The 15,870-nt window shown below is 46.0% G+C and overlaps 1 long non-coding RNA gene and 1 other non-coding gene across 2 annotated transcripts in view; both read right to left on the bottom strand.

The window, feature by feature from the left end:
• LOC135220291 (uncharacterized) overlaps positions 1 to 15,870 on the bottom strand; it is a 498,885-nt gene that overhangs the window by 286,010 nt on the left and 197,005 nt on the right. The gene's annotated exons all lie outside the window — the stretch shown is intronic.
• Trnat-agu (transfer RNA threonine (anticodon AGU)) lies at positions 15,156 to 15,228 on the bottom strand. The gene has a single exon. It is a non-coding gene; the product is annotated as a tRNA-Thr (tRNA).

Below are 15,870 nucleotides of genomic sequence, written 5' to 3'. Positions count from 1 at the left end.
AAGCTAAGCCCCTCTAAAACAAGGCATGGGTAAACAAGCAAGCTAAGCCCCCTCCAAAACAAGGATGGCTAAAAGAAAGCCTAAGCCCCTCCAAACCAAGGATGCTAAAGCAAGCTTAAGCCCCTCCAAACAAGATGGGCTAAAGCAATCCTAATCCCCGCCAAACAAGATGGCTAAAGCAAGCCTAAGCCCACCAAACAAGATGGCTAAACAAGCAATCAATCCCCTCCAAACAAGATGGCTAAAGCAATCCTAATCCCCCTCCAAACATTATGGCTAATGCAAGCCTAAGCCCCTCCAAACAAGGATGGCTAAAGCAAGCCTAAGACCCTCCAAACAAGATGGCTGAAGCAAGCCTAAGCGCCCTCCAAACACGGATGGCTAAAGCAAGCCTAATCCCCCTCCAAACAAGGATGGATAAAGGAACCGCCAAAGCCCCTTCCAAACAAGATGGCTAAAGCAATCCCAATCCCCTCCAAACAAGGATGGCTGAAGCAAGCCTAAGCCCCCCTCCAAAAAACAAGGATGGGTAAGGAAGCCTAAGCCTTTCCAAACAAGGGTGTCTAAAGCAAGCCTAAGCCCCACCACAAACAAGATGGCTAAAGCAATCCTAATCCCCCTCCAAACAAGATGGCTAAAGCAAGCTTAAGCCCCTCCAAACAAGATGGCTAAAGCAAGCGTAATCCCCCTCCAAACAAGGATGGCTAAAGCAAGCCTATTTCCCCTCCAAACAAGGATGGGTAAAGCGAGCCTAAGCCCCCCTCCAAACAAGGATGGCTAAAGCAAGCCTAATCCCCTCCAAACAAGGATGGCTAAAGCAAGCCTAAGCCCCCTCCAAACAAGATGGCTAAAGCAAAGCCTAATCACCCCTCCAAACAAGGGTGGCTAAAGCAAACCTAATGGCCCCTTCCAAACGAGGATTGCTAAAGCAAGCCTAAGCCCCTTCGAAAACTAAGGATGGGGAAAGGAAGCCTAAGCCCCTTCCAAACAAGGATGGGTAAAGGAAGCAATAAGGCCCACTCCCAAAACAAGGATGGCTAAAGGAAGCCCTAAGCCCCTCCAAACAATTATGGGCGTAAAGGAAGCCTAAGCCCCTCCAAACAAGGGATGGCCTTAAAGCAAGACCTAAGCCCCTCCAAACAAGGAATGGGTAAAGGAAGCCTAAGCCCCTCCAAAAACAAGGATGGCTTTGAATAAAGCAAGCCTGAAAAGCCCCTCCAAACAAGGATGGGTAAAGGAAGCCTAAGGACCCCTCCAAAAACAAGGATGGGTAAAGGAAGCCTAGCCTCTCCAAAACAAAGGATGGGTAAAGGAAGCCTAAGGCCCCTCCAAAAAACAAGGATTGGGTAAAGGGAACGCCTAAGCCCCTCCAAACAAGGATGGGTGTTAAAAGGAAGGCCTCTAAGCCCTCCAAAAACGGATGGGTAAATGGAAGCCTAAAGCCCCTCCAAACAAGGGATGGCTAAAGGTGAAGGCCTAATGCCCCTTCCTAAAACAAGGTATGGGTCAAAGGAAGCCTAAGGCCCCTCCAAAACGAGGACTGATGGTAAAGGGAAGCCTAAAGCCCCCCTCCAAACGAGGATGGTAAAGGAATCCTAAGCCCCTCCAAACGAGGTATGGGTTAAAGGAACGCCTAAGCCCCTCCAAAACGAGGATGGGTAAAGGGAAGGCCTAAGCCCCCTCCAAAACGGGAGGGATGGGTAAAGGGAAGCCACTAAAGCCCCTCCAAACGAGGATGGGTAAAGGAAGCCTAAGCCCCTCCCCAAAACGAAGGATGGGTAAAGGAAGCCTAAGACCCTCCAAAAACAAGGATGGGTAAAGGAAAGCCTAAAGCCCCTCCCAAACAAGGATGGGTAAAGGAAGCCCTAAGGCCCCTCCAAACAAGGATGGGTAAAAAGGAAAAGCCATAAGCCCTCCCCCAAACAAGGTGGGTTAAAGGAAGCCTAAGGGCCCTCCAAACAAGGGGGTTAAAGTAAGCCTAAGGCCTCCAAACAAGGATGGGGTTAAAGGAACAAGCCAAGCCCCTCCAAACAACGGATGGGTAAACAAGGGAAGCCCAAGCCCTCCCAAACACGGATGGGTCAAGGGAAGCCTAAGCCCCCTCCAAACAAGGATGGTAAAGGAAGCCTAAGCCCCCTCCAAACCAAGGATTGGGTAAAGGAAGCCCTAAGCCCCCTTGCCAAAACAAGGTGGCTAAAAGCAAGCCCCCCCAAGCCCACTCCAAACAAAGGATGGGTAAAGGAAGCCTAAGCCCCTCCAAACAAGGCGGCTAAAGCAAGCCTAAGCCCCTCCAAAGAAGGATGGCTAAAGGAAGCCTAAGCCCCCTCCAAACAAGGATGGCTAAAGCAAGCCTAAGCCCCTCTAAACAAGGATGGGTAAAGAAAGTCTAAGCCCCCTCCAAACCAGGATGGGTAAAGGAAGCCTAAGCCCCCTCCAAACAAGGTGGCTAAAGCAAGCCTAAGCCCCTCTAAACAAGGATGGGTAAAGTAAGCCTAAGCCCCCTCCAAACAAGGATGGCTAAAGCAAGCCTAAGCCCCTCTAAACAAGGATGGGTAAAGGAAGCCTAAGCCCTCTAAACAAGGATGGGTAAAGGAAGCCTAAGCCCCTCCAAACAAGGATGGGTAAAGGAAGCCTAAGCCCCTCCAAACAAGGATGGGTAAAGGAAGCCTAAGCCCCCTCCAAACAAGGTGGCTAAAGCAAGCCCAAGCCCCTCCAAAGAAGGATAGCTGAAGCAAGCCTAAGCCCCCTCCAAACAAAGATGGGTAAAGGAAGCCTAAGCCCCCTCCAAAAAAGGATGGATAAAGGAAGCCTAAGCCCCTCCAAACAACGATGGGTAAAGGAAGCCTAAGCCCCTCCAAACAAGGTGGCTAAAGCAAGCCTAAGCCCCTCCAAACAAGGATGGGTAAAGGAAGCCTAAGCCCCTCCAAACAAGGATGGGTAAAGCCAGCCTAAGCCCCTCCAAAGAAGGATGGCTAAAGGAAGCCTAAGCCCTCCAAACAAGGATGGCTAAAGGAAGCCTAAGCCCCTCTAAACAAGGATGGGTAAAGGAAGCCTAAGCCCCCTCCAAACAAGGATGGGTAAAGGAAGCCTAAGCCCCTTCCAAACAAGGATGGGTATAGCAATCCTAAGCTCCTCAAAACAAGGATGGGTAAAGGAAGCCAAAGCCCCTCCAAACAAGGATGGGTAAAGGAAGCCTAAGCCCTTTAAAAAAGGTGGCTAAAGCAAGCCTAAGGCCCTCCAAACAAGGATGGCTAAATGAAGCCTAAGCCCCCTCCAAACAAGGATGACTAAAGCAAGCCTAGCCCCTCTAAACAAGGATGGGATAGGACCCTAAGCCCCCTCCAAACAAGGATGGGTAAAGGAAGCCTAGCCCCCTCCTCCAAACATGGTTGGCTAAAGCAAGCTTAAGCCCCTCCAAAAACAAGGATGGGTAAAGGAAGCCTAAGCCCGTCCAAACAAAGGTGGCTAAAGCAAGCCCAAGCCCCTCCAAACAAGGATGGGTAAGGGAAGCCTAAGCCCCCTCCAAACAAGGTGGCTAAAGCAAGCCTAAGCCCCTCCAAACAAGGATGGCCTAAAGCAAGCCTAAGCACCCGCCATACAAGGTGGCTAAAGCAAGCCTAAGCCCCCTCATACAAGGTGGCTAAAGCAAGCCTAAGCCCTTCAAACAAGGATGGCTAAGCAAGCCTAAGCCCCTCCAAACAAGGATGGCTAAAGCAAGCCTAAGCCCCTCCAAACAAGGATGGCTAAATCAAGACTAAGCCCCCTCCAAACAAGGATGGCTAAATCAAGACTAAGCCCCCTCCAAACAAGGATGGGTAAGCAAGCCTAACCCCCTCCAAAAAAGGATGGGTAAAACAAGCCTAAGCCCCTCCAAACAAGCTGGCTAAAGCAAGCTTAAGTCCGCTCCAAACAAGTATGGGTAAAGGAAGCCTAAGCCCTCCCAAAACAAGGATTGGGTAAAGGAAGCCTAAGCCCCTCTCAAACAAGAATGGGTAAAACAAGCCTAAGCCCTTCCAACAAGGATGGGTAAAAACAAGCTAAGCCCCTCCAAAACAAGCTGGCTAAAGAAAGCTTAAAGCCCCCACCCCTCCAAAAACAAAGGTGGGCTAAAAGCAAGCCCTAAGCCCCTCCAAACGAGGATGGTTAAAGCAAGCCCTAAAACCCTCCCAAAACAAAAAGGTGGCTCAAGCAAGCCTAAGCCCCTCCAAACGAGGAAGGGTAAAGCAAGCCCAAGCCCTCCAATCAAGCTGGCTAAAGCAAGCCTAATCCCCCTCCAAACAAGGATGGGTAAAACAAGCCTAAGCCCCTCCAAACTAGTATGGGTAAAATAAGTCTAAGCCCCCTCCAAACAAGCTGGCTAAAGCAAGCCCAAGACCCCTCCAAACAAGGATGGCTAAAGCAAGCCCAAGCCCCTCCAAACGAGGATGGGTAAAGCAAGCCTAAGCCCCCTCCAAACAAGGATAGGTAAAGGAAGCCTAAGCCCCTCCAAACAAGGATAGGTAAGGAAGCCTAAGCCCCCTCCAAACAAGGTGGCTAAAGCAAGCCCAAGCCCCCTCCAAACAATGATGGGTAAAGGAAGCCTAAGCCCCTCCAAACAAGGTGGCTAAAGCAAGCCTAAGCCCCTCCAAAGAAGGAAGGCTAAAGGAAGCCTAAGCCCCCTCCAAACAAGGATGGCTAAAGCAAACCTAGCCCCTCTAAACAAGGATGGGTAAAGGAAGCCTAAGCCCCCTCCAAACAATGATGGGTAAAGGAAGCCTAAGCCCCCTCCAAACAAGGAGGCTAAAGCAAGCCTAAGCCCCTCTAAACATGGATGGGTAAAGCAAGCCCAAGCCCCTCCAAACAAGGATGGCTAAAAGCCCAAGCCCTAAAGCCCCTCCAAACCAAGAAATGGCTAAAGCAAAAACGCCTAAGCCCTCCCCTAAACAAGGATGGGTAAAGGCAAGCCCTAAGCCCCTCCAAACAAGGTGGCTAAACAGGTGGCTAAGCAAGCCTAAGCCCCTCCAAACAAGGATGGGTAAAGCAAGCCTAAGCCCCTCCAAACAAGGATGACTAAAGCAAGCCTAAGCCCCCTCCAAACAAGGATGGCTAAAGCAAGCCTAAGCCCCTCCAAACAAGGATGGCTAAAGCAAGCCTAAGCCCCCTCCAAACAAGATGGCTAAAGCAATCCTAATCCCCCGCCAAACAAGATGGCTAAAGCAAGCCTAAGCCCACCAAACAAGATGGCTAAAGCAATTCTAATCCCCTTCCAAACAAGATGGCTAAAGCAATCCTAATCCCCCTCCAAACAAGATGGCTAATGCAAGCCTAAGCCCCTCCAAACAAGGATGGCTAAAGCAAGCTAAGCCCCTCCAAACAAGGATGGCTAAAGCAAGCCTAAGCCCCCTCCAAACAAGGATGGCTAAAGCAAGCCTAATCCCCCTCCAAACAAGGATGGATAAAGGAAGCCTAAGCCCCTCCAAACAAGATGGCTAAAGCAATCCAAATCCCCCTCCAAACAAGGATGGCTAAAGCAAGCCTAAGCCCCTCCAAACAAGGTGTCTAAAGCAAGCCTAAGCCCCTCCAAACAAGGATGGGTAAAGGAAGCCTAAGCCTTTCCAAACAAGGTGTCTAAAGCAAGCCTAAGCCCCACCAAACAAGATGGCTAAAGCAATCCTAATCCCCCTCCAAACAAGATGGCTAAAGCAAGCTTAAGCCCCTCCAAACAAGATGGCTAAAGCAAGCGTAATCCCCCTCCAAACAAGGATGGCTAAAGCAAGCCTAATTCCCCTCCAAACAAGGATGGGTAAAGCAAGCCTAAGCCCCCTCCAAACAAGGATGGCTAAAGCAAGCCTAAGCCCCCTCCAAACAAGGATGGGTAAAGCAAGCCTAAGCCCCCTCCAAACAAGATGGCTAAAGCAAGCCTAATCACCCTCCAAACAAGGTGGCTAAAGCAAACCTAAGCCCCTCCAAACGAGGATTGCTAAAGCAAGCCTAAGCCCCTCCAAACAAGGATGGGGAAAGGAAGCCTAAGCCCCTCCAAACAAGGATGGGTAAAGGAAGCATAAGCCCCTCCAAACAAGGATGGCTAAAGGAAGCCTAAGCCCCTCCAAACAAGGATGGCTAAAGCAAGCCTAAGCCCCTCCAAACAAGGATGGCTAAAGCAAGCCTAAGCCCCTCCAAACAAGGATGGGTAAAGTAAGCCTAAGCCCCTCCAAACAAGGATGGGTAAAGGAAGCCTAAGCCCCTCCAAACAAGGATGGGTAAAGGAAGCCTAGACCCCTCCAAACAGGGATGGGTAAAGGAAGCCTAAGCCTCTCCAAACAAGGATGGGTAAAGGAAGCCTAAGCTCCAACAAGGAGGGTAAGGAAGCCTAAAGCCTAAACAAGGATGGTAAAGGAATGCCTAAGGACCCTACAAACAAGGATGGGCTAAAGGAAGCCTAAGCCCTCCAAAAAACAAGGAGGCTAAAGGAAGCCTAAGCCCCTCCAAACGAGGATGGGTAAAGGAAGCCTAAGCCCCTCCAAACGAGGATGGGTAAAGGAAGCCTAAGCCCCTCCAAACGAGGATGGGTAAAGGAAGCCTAAGCCCCTCCAAACGAGGATGGGTAAAGGAAGCCTAAGCCCCTCCAAACGAGGATGGGTAAAGGAAGCCTAAGCCCCTCCAAACGAGGATGGGTAAAGGAAGCCTAAGCCCTCCAAACAAGGATGGGTAAAGGAAGCCTAAGCCCTCCAAACAAGGATGGGTAAAGGAAGCCTAAGCCCCTCCAAACAAGGATGGGTAAAGGAAGCCTAAGCCCCTCCAAACAAGGATGGGTAAAGGAAGCCTAAGCCCCTCCAAACAAGGATGGGTAAAGGAAGCCTAAGCCCCTCCAAACAAGGATGGGTAAAGTAAGCCTAAGCCCTCCAAACAAGGATGGGTAAAGGAAGCCTAAGCCCCTCCAAACAAGGATGGGTAAAGGAAGCCCAAGCCCTCCAAACAAGGATGGGTAAAGGAAGCCTAAGCCCCCTCCAAACAAGGATGGGTAAAGGAAGCCTAAGCCCCCTCCAAACAAGGTGGCTAAAGCAAGCCCAAGCCCACTCCAAACAAGGATGGGTAAAGGAAGCCTAAGCCCCTCCAAACAAGGCGGCTAATGCAAGCCTAAGCCCCTCCAAAGAAGGATGGCTAAAGGAAGCCTAAGCCCCCTCCAAACAAGGATGGCTAAAGCAAGCCTAAGCCCCTCTAAACAAGGATGGGTAAAGGAAGCCTAAGCCCCCTCCAAACCAGGATGGGTAAAGGAAGCCTAAGCCCCCTCCAAACAAGGTGGCTAAAGCAAGCCTAAGCCCCTCTAAACAAGGATGGGTAAAGGAAGCCTAAGCCCCCTCCAAACAAGGATGGCTAAAGCAAGCCTAAGCCCCTCTAAACAAGGATGGGTAAAGGAAGCCCAAGCCCACTCCAAACAAGGATGACTAAAGCAAGCCCAAGCCCCCTCCAAACAAGGATGGCTAAAGCAAGCCTAAGCCCCTCCAAACAAGGATGGCTAAAGCAACCCCTCCAAACAAGATGGCTAAAGCAATCCTAATCCCCCTCCAAACAAGATGGCTAAAGCAATCCTAATCCACTTCCAAACAAGGATGGCTAAAGCAAGCCTAAGCCCCACCAAACAAGATGGCTAAAGCAAGCCTAAGCCCCTCCAAACAAGATGGCTAAAGCAAGCCTTAGCCCCTCCAAACAAGGATGGCTAAAGCAAGCCTAAGCCCCTCCAAACAAGATGGCTAAAGCAAGCCTAAGCCCCCTCCAAACAAGGATGGCTAAAGCAAGCCTAATCCCCCTCCAAACAAGGATGGGTAAAGGAAGCCTAAGCCCCTCCAAACAAGATGGCTAAAGCAATCCTAATCCCCCTCCAAACAAGGATGGATAAAGCAATCCTAAGCCCCTCCAAACAAGATGGCTAAAGCAATCCTAATCCATCTCCAAACAAGGATGGCTAAAGCAAGCCTAAGCCCCTCCAAACAAGATGGCTAAAGCAATCCTAATCCATCTCCAAACAAGGATGGCTAAAGCAAGCCTAAGCCCCCTCCAACAAGATGGCTAAAGCAAGCCTAAGCCCCCTCCAAACAAGGATGGCTAAAGCAAGCCTAAGCCCCTCCAATCAAGGATGGGTAAAGCAAGCCTAAGCCCTCCAAACAAGATGGCTAAAGCAATCCTAATCCATCTCCAAACAAGGATGGCTAAAGCAAGCTTAAGCCCCTCCAAACAAGATGGCTAAAGCAATCCTAATCCATCTCCAAACAAGGATGGCTAAAGCAAGCCTAAGCCCCCTCCAACAAGATAGCTAAAGCAAGCCTAAGCCCCCTCCAAACAAGATGGCTAAAGCAAGCCTAAGCCCACCTCCAATCAAGGAATGGTTAGCAAGCCTAAGCCCTCCAAACAAAGATGGCTAAAGCCAAGCCTAAGCCCCTCCAAAGAAGGAATGGCTAAAAGGCCAAGCTAAGGCCCACCCCTCCAAACAAACCGGAAATGGCTAAGCAAGCCTAAGGAACCCTCCAAACAAGGATGGGCTAAAGGCCCCAGTCCTTTTTTTAAAGCTCCAAACAAGGATGGGGAAAGGAAGGCCTAAGCCCCTCCAAACAAGGATGGGTAAAGGAAAGCCCAATAAAGACTTCAAACAAAGATGGGTAAAGGAAGCTAAAGCCCTCCAAACCCCCAAGATGGGTAAAGAAAGGCCTAATTGCCCTCCACCCCAAGGAGGCTAAAGCCAAGCCTAAGCCCCTCCAAACAAGGATGGTTAAAGGAATAGCAAAGCCCCTCCCAAACAAAAAGGATGGGTAAAGGAAGCCTAAGCCCCTAAAACAAACCAAGGAAATGGGTAAAGAAGCCTAAGCCCCTACCAAACAAGGATGGGTAAAGGAAAGCCTAAAAGCCCCTCCTCCAAACCCGGGAGGGCCCTGGGTTAAAGGAAGCCTAAGCCCCCTCCAAACAAGGATGGGAAAGGAAGCCTAAGCCCCTCCAAACAAGGATGGGTAAAGGAAGCCTAAGCCCCTCCAAACAAGGATGGGTAAAGGAAGCCTAAGCCCCTCCAAACAAGGATGGGTAAAGGAAGCCTAAGCCCCTCCAAACAAGGATGGGCTAAAGCAAGCCTAAGCCCCTCCAAACAAGGATGGGTAAAGGAAGCCTAAAGCCCCTCCAAACAAGGATGGGTAAAGGAAGCCTAACCCCTACAAACAAGGATGGGTAAAAGGAAGCCTAACCCCTTAAACAAAAAGGATGGGTAAAGAAGCCTAAGCCTCTTCCAAACGAAGGATGGGTAAAGGAAGCCTAAGACCCTCCAAACAGGATGGGTAAAGGAAGCCTAAGCCCCTCAAACGAAGGATGAGTAAAGGAAGCTAAGCCCCTCCAAACGAGGATGGGTAAAAGGAAAGCCTAAGCCCCCTCCAAACGAGGGGGTAAAGGAAACCTAAGGCCCCCCCTCCAAACAAGGAGGTAGCAAGCCTAGCCCCCCCAAAGAGGATGGTTAAAGGGAAAGCCTAACTCCAAACGAGGAATGGGTAAAGGAAAGCCTAAGGCCCTTCCAAAACAAGGATGGGTAAAGGAAGCCTAAAGCCCTCCAAACAAAGGATTTGGGTAAAGGGAAGCCTAAGCCCTCCAAACAAGGATGGGTAAAGGAAGCCTAAGCCCACCTCCAAACAAGGAGGGAAAGGAAACCTAAGCCCCTCCAAACAGGATGGGTAAAGGAGCCTAAGCCCCTCCAAACAAGGATTGGGTAAGGAAGCTAATCCCTCCAAACAAGATGGGTAAAGGGGAAAGCCTAAGCCCCTCCAAACAAGGCTTTGGGTAAAGGAAGCCCTAAGCCCCTCCAAACAAGGATGGGTAAGGAAAGCCCCAAGCCCCTCCAAACAATGAATGGGTAAAAGGAAGCCTAAGCTAAACAAGGATGGGGTTAAAGGTAGGCCTAAGCCCTCCAAACAAGGATGGGTAAAGAAAGCCTAAAGCCCCTCCCAAACAAGATGGGGTAAAGGAAGCCCCAAGCCCTCCAAACAAGATGGGTAAAGGAAGGCCTAAGCCTCCAAACAAGGATGGGTAAAGGAAGGCTAAGCCCCCATTCCAAACAATGGTGGCTAAAGCAACCCAAGGCCCACTCCAAAACAAGGGGATGGGTAAAGGAAGCCTAAGCCCCCCTCCAAACAAGGCGGCTAAAGCAAGCCTAAGCCCCTTCCACCGCCCCGGGTAAAGCAAGCTGTGGGGGGGGGAAATTGGTTGGGGCGGGAATAAGCCCCCCAAAAAGGATGGCTAAAGGGAAGTATAAGGCCCCCTCCAAACAAGTATGCTAAGCAAGCTAAGCCAAACCTCCAACCAAAGGTGGGTAGGAAGCCTAAGCTCCCAAACCAAGGATGGGTTAAAGAAGCTTAATCCCATCCAAAAAAAGTCCGTCCGGCAAAGCAAGCCTCCCCTCTAAAACAAGGTGGGTAAAGGAAGCCTAAAGCAACTCCAAAACAAAGGATGGGCTAAAGGAAGCCAAGCCCCCACCTCTTAAACAAGGTGGGTACCGGAAAAGCAAGGCCACCTCCCCAAACCAAAGGATGACTAAAGCAAGTCTAAGCCCCCTCCAAACAAGATGGTAGGCAAGCCTAAGCCCCTCCAACAAGGATGGGAAAGCAGCCTAAGCCCTTCCCCCCCAAACAAGGATGGCTAAAGCAAGCCTAAGCCCCTCCAAACAAGGATGGTACTAAAGAAAGTAAATCGCCCCCTCCCCAACAAACAAGATGGCTATAGGAAGCCTAAGACCCCTCCAAACAAGGATGGGTAAAGCAAGCCTAAGCCCCTCCAAACAAGGATGACTAAAGAAAGTCTAAGCCCCCTCCAAACAAGATGGCTATAGGAAGCCTAAGACCCCTCCAAACAAGGATGGGTAAAGCAAGCCTAAGCCCCTTCAAACAAGATGACTAAACAAGACGAAGCCCCCTCCAAACAAGAGGCTATAGGAAGCTAAGCCCCTCCAAACAAGGATGGGTAAAGCAAGCCTAAGCCCCTCCAAACAAGATGGCTATAGGAAGCCTAAGACCCCTCCAAACAAGGATGGGTAAAGCAAGCCTAAGCCCCTCCAAACAAGGATGGATAAAGCAAGCCTAAGCCCCTCCAAACAAGGATGGGTAAAGCAAGCCTAAGCCCCTCCAAACAAGGATGGGTAAAGCAAGCCTAAGCCCCTCCAAAACAAGGATGGTAAAGCAAGCCTAAGCCCCTCCAAACAAGGATGGGTAAAGCAAGCCTAAGCCCCTCCAAACAAGATGGATAAAGCAAGCCTAAGCCCCTCCAAACAAGGATGGGTAAAGCAAGCCTAAGCCCCTCCAAACAAGATGGCTAAAGCAAGCCTAAGACCCCTCCAAACAAGGATGGGTAAAGCAAGCCTAAGCCCCTCCAAACAAGGATGGCTAAAGCAAGCCTAAGCCCCTCCAAACAAGGATGGGTAAAGCAAGCCTAAGCCCTCCAAACAAGATGGATAAAGCAAGCCTAAGCCCCTCCAAACAAGATGGGTAAAGCAAGCCTAAGCCCCTCCAAACAAGTTGGATAAATAAAGCAAGCCTAAGCCCCCTCCAAACAAGAATGGCTAAAGCAAGCCTAAGCCCCCTCCAAACAAGGATGGGTAAAGCAAGCCTAAGCCCCTCCAAACAAGATCGATAAAGCAAGCCTAAGCCCCCTCCAAACAAGGATGTGTAAAGCAAGCCTAAGCCCCTCCAAACAAGGATGGGTAAAGCAAGCCTAAGCCCCTCCAAACAAGATGGCTAAAGCAAGCCTAAGCCCCTCCAAACAGAACGATAAAGCAAGCCTAAGCCCCTCCAAACAAGGATGGGTAAAGCAAGCCTAAGCCCCTTCAAACAAGGATGGATAAAGCAAGCCTAAGCCTACTCCAGACAAGATGGGTAAAGCAAGCCTAAGCCCCTTCAAAACAAGGATGGATAAAGCAAGCCTAAGCCTACTCCAGACAAGATGGATAAAGCAAGCCTAAGCCCTTCAAAACAAGGATGGATAAAGCAAGCCTAAGTCTACTCCAGACAAGATGGATAAAGCAAGCCTAAGTACCTCCAACAAGAGGGCATAAAGCAAGCCTTAAGGCAAACAAGATGGATAAAGCAAGCTTAAGCCCCTCCAAACAAGGATGGGTAAAGCAAGCCTAAGCCCTTCAAAACAAGGATGGATAAAGCAAGCCTAAGCCTACTCCAGACAAGATGGATAAAGCAAGCCTAAGCCCCTCCAAACAAGGATGGGTATAGCAAGCCTAAGCCCCTCCAAACAAGGATGGGTATAGCAAGCCTAAGCCCCTCCAAACAAAGATGGCTAAAGCAAACCTAAGCCTCCTCCAAACAAGATGGATAAAGCAAGCCTAAGCCCCCTCCAAACAAGATGGATAAACCAAGCCTAAGCCCCCTCCAAATAAGATGGATAAAGCAAGCCTAAGCCCCCTCCAAACAAGATGGATAAAGCAAGCCTAAGCCCCCTCCAAACAAGATGGATAAAGCAAGCCTAAGCTCCCTCCAAACAAGATGGATAAAGCAAGCCTAAGCTCCCTCCAAACAAGATGGATAAAGCAAACCTAAGCCCCCTCCAAACAAGATGGATAAAGCAAGCCTAAGCCCCTCCAAACAAGATGGATAAATAAAATTACACTTTTCGTAACTTTCGCCAGATATTTCACATGATATTCAAGATAATATCTTATAGTAACTATCGCTTTCATAAGAAACTTTAATATTATATCTAAAAATGACAACGTGAATCTCACTTTAATCATTACTATTTTGAAGGGAAACATCAACCTTAAAGCTGACGTCACTAAGCAGCTTTTGCCATCTATGACAGCACGTGGTCCTTTTTATTATATAATTTTAATACTTTAGTAAATTAACTTACTCTTATTTCTGTAGATTTTGTATTACGCCACTTGGGCATCGTTTCCTTAAGGACACCTTTACATTTTCCTCGCCGGCCTGTTTTTCAGAAACAAGCGGTTATGCTTCTATTTTCCTCTTCAAGACAAGTCACCTTGTTTGCTAGATTACCCGTTGCCGTGGTTGCTGCCCCAACTGACTGAATCCCCGAAAGGAATCCCACTCCTATAATGAAATACGTATTTATCTTGTGGGTTTTGCTTCTCTGATATTGGAGTATCGGCATTTCAGTCCACGCCGCTGGCTCAGTTTTTCTCCTGGGGGTAATCTAGCTCTGTCCGATGGTAAGGTTTATTATTGCCTTTCCCTGAAGTGAATTACATAATTAATAACGTGTAATTGGTTAAGATATCCTTTCTTTTTAATTTGCTGTCTCCTACTTTCTGGATCCTTTTTAAGTACCGCTGTGTCTTCTTCATTTAGTAGTTTTCAAGTGTTTTGGATATCATTATGTAAGGGCATTTGAGTTTTTGGTTCATTAGGTTCAGTTATCACTTCAGTCTTTTGCTTTATGTATTAACGGCGTTTGTTTGTCTCCCCTTGAATCATTTTGCATACTTCCCATTATTGTATAACTGACTCTACCAACTATGGACTTTAGTGCTATTTTTTTAGGTGAATATTGGAAGAGATTTATGAACCATTTATTATATGAAGGTTTGGGCCATTTCACACAAGAACACCTCAACGCAGCGCTGACTGCCACTTTGAACGAATTCCGATGCTAAAGATGGGATTCATCAATGACTCTTCGTTACTAAAATGCATAAATAATTGATTACACAAGCAAATAAAACACACACTCAAACCTGACACAATTTGAGGACACAAACGTAATGTGCTGAATCTGTTGCTTTAGCAAAAAATTGAAATTTCTTTCCTGAATTTACGATTTATTTCCACCAGAACTATTACAGACGTGAAATTAAACAACGATGGGATTACTCAAAAGTACATAAGTAATGAGAATCAGAAGTATATTGGGACATGTTTTCACGTGGTGATAATTCCGATAAGGCTTATAACTAATTAGTTAGCTGGTTAATAATTGACAACAGTTATCAGTTTTTAAGTCGGTGGCTCGAAAAGTGCAGATTCACACTGAGTCATTAGTTATTCACGACTCGGCCATGGAAGGAAATATCTCAAAACACAAACCTGCCAAAAAGGTGCCTGATATTCTCTGGCTTTTCTTCTCGTAGAGACCATATTGAAGTAGAATGGCGATGTTTCGTGGCGGAGCGCAAACAACAAAGGCAGATGTCACGCCAGAACTAGGTCTACCGAAAGTGGAAAAGCCTTCATGAAAGCTAGGACGGTGATTCTAATATATATAATATATAATACATATATATATATAAGTATATATAGAACAAATATATATATATATATATTATATATATATATGATATATATCTTATATATATATATAGTATATATAGTATATATATACTATATATACTATATAGATATATATATATATATATATACATATATTAATTGTATACTTAATATATATATATATAGATATATGTTAATCATCATAGTATATAGATACATATATATATATAGTATATATATATATATATAATATAATAATAATGTATATATATATATATACATATATATATATATATATATATATATATATATATATTTCATGTTATAGATATATTAATATATGTACTATATAATATATAGTAGTATATATATAATATAATATATATATATATATATATATATAATATATAATATATCTATATTATATATATGTATATATAATATAAAGTATATATATATATACTATATATACATATATATATATATACATATATAATATATATATATATATCTGCTATATATATATATATATATATATATATATATATATATATATATATTATATATATATATATATAAATATATATCCTATAATCTATATAATATATAATCTATATATATATATATATATATATATATAAAATATATATATATATATATATTATTATATATATATTATGCATATATACGTATATATTACAAGCACATTGCAAAATATAATGCAACTTAAAAAATCTGTAATCAATATTCATTTACTTATTCTTTTCTAAAAACAATCTTGTGTTTGTGAGCGTCAGCCTAACACAAACAGGTTATATTTTCCAGTATACCCTGACCATTAGCTTGACAACCGATCATATCCGCTCTTTTATCAGACAATCGAACGAAGACGCAAAGGGAAAATCAACCAGCGAGTGCCTTCAGGGAGGATCGAACTCCCGGCCTCTGGTTTACTAGACCAGCGCTCTAGCCACTGAGCTATGAAGGCCAACGAGGGACAAAAATCTCTCGTGGTAAGTCGAAAAACGATTTGAAAAACTTAGGCCGACGAGGGACAAAAATCTCTCATGGTAAGTCGAAAAACGATTTAAAACGTAAGTGATGAAAACAATTATGATATACAACAGAAAAGATATTTTCTCAGTATTTTTACTGGTGATGTGAATATTCTGAAACGCTAAAGGGGAATGACTAAAGACACATCTCTTCATCATGCAAAAAGCAAGATTAAATCTGAGAATGATGGTACTGACGATTGCCAAATTAGTAAAAAGGACAATCATAGACCTGAAGAATGGAATCGCAGGAGAAACTATTAAAAGTATTAGTTAGATACCGCAGCGTCCAAGGATTAAACTGTTATCGCATGACTGACTAAAGTGTTTGGATGAGGGAAAGGTTCCAAAGTAATCGGTATGAGGAATAACGGTTCATCTTTAGATTTAAACGCTACACTAGTGACAGGAAAAATGACAGGGCCAAAGCATTATTAGTCCGGTGTATAGAAGGATTCTGATTGATATTGTAACACATAACAAAAGAACATGGGTCACCTTGAAAGAAAAAAAGATGGCTAACAAGAGGAACTTCAAAATTCAACATATATGATAACGACGTTGTTCAGGCTGTA

The sequence above is a fragment of the Macrobrachium nipponense genome, chromosome 1 (assembly GCF_015104395.2).
Source record: "Macrobrachium nipponense isolate FS-2020 chromosome 1, ASM1510439v2, whole genome shotgun sequence".
Lineage (NCBI taxonomy): Eukaryota > Metazoa > Arthropoda > Malacostraca > Decapoda > Palaemonidae > Macrobrachium > Macrobrachium nipponense.
Note: the sequence above shows the minus strand (reverse complement) of the source record. Positions and strands in the feature narration are given on the sequence as shown.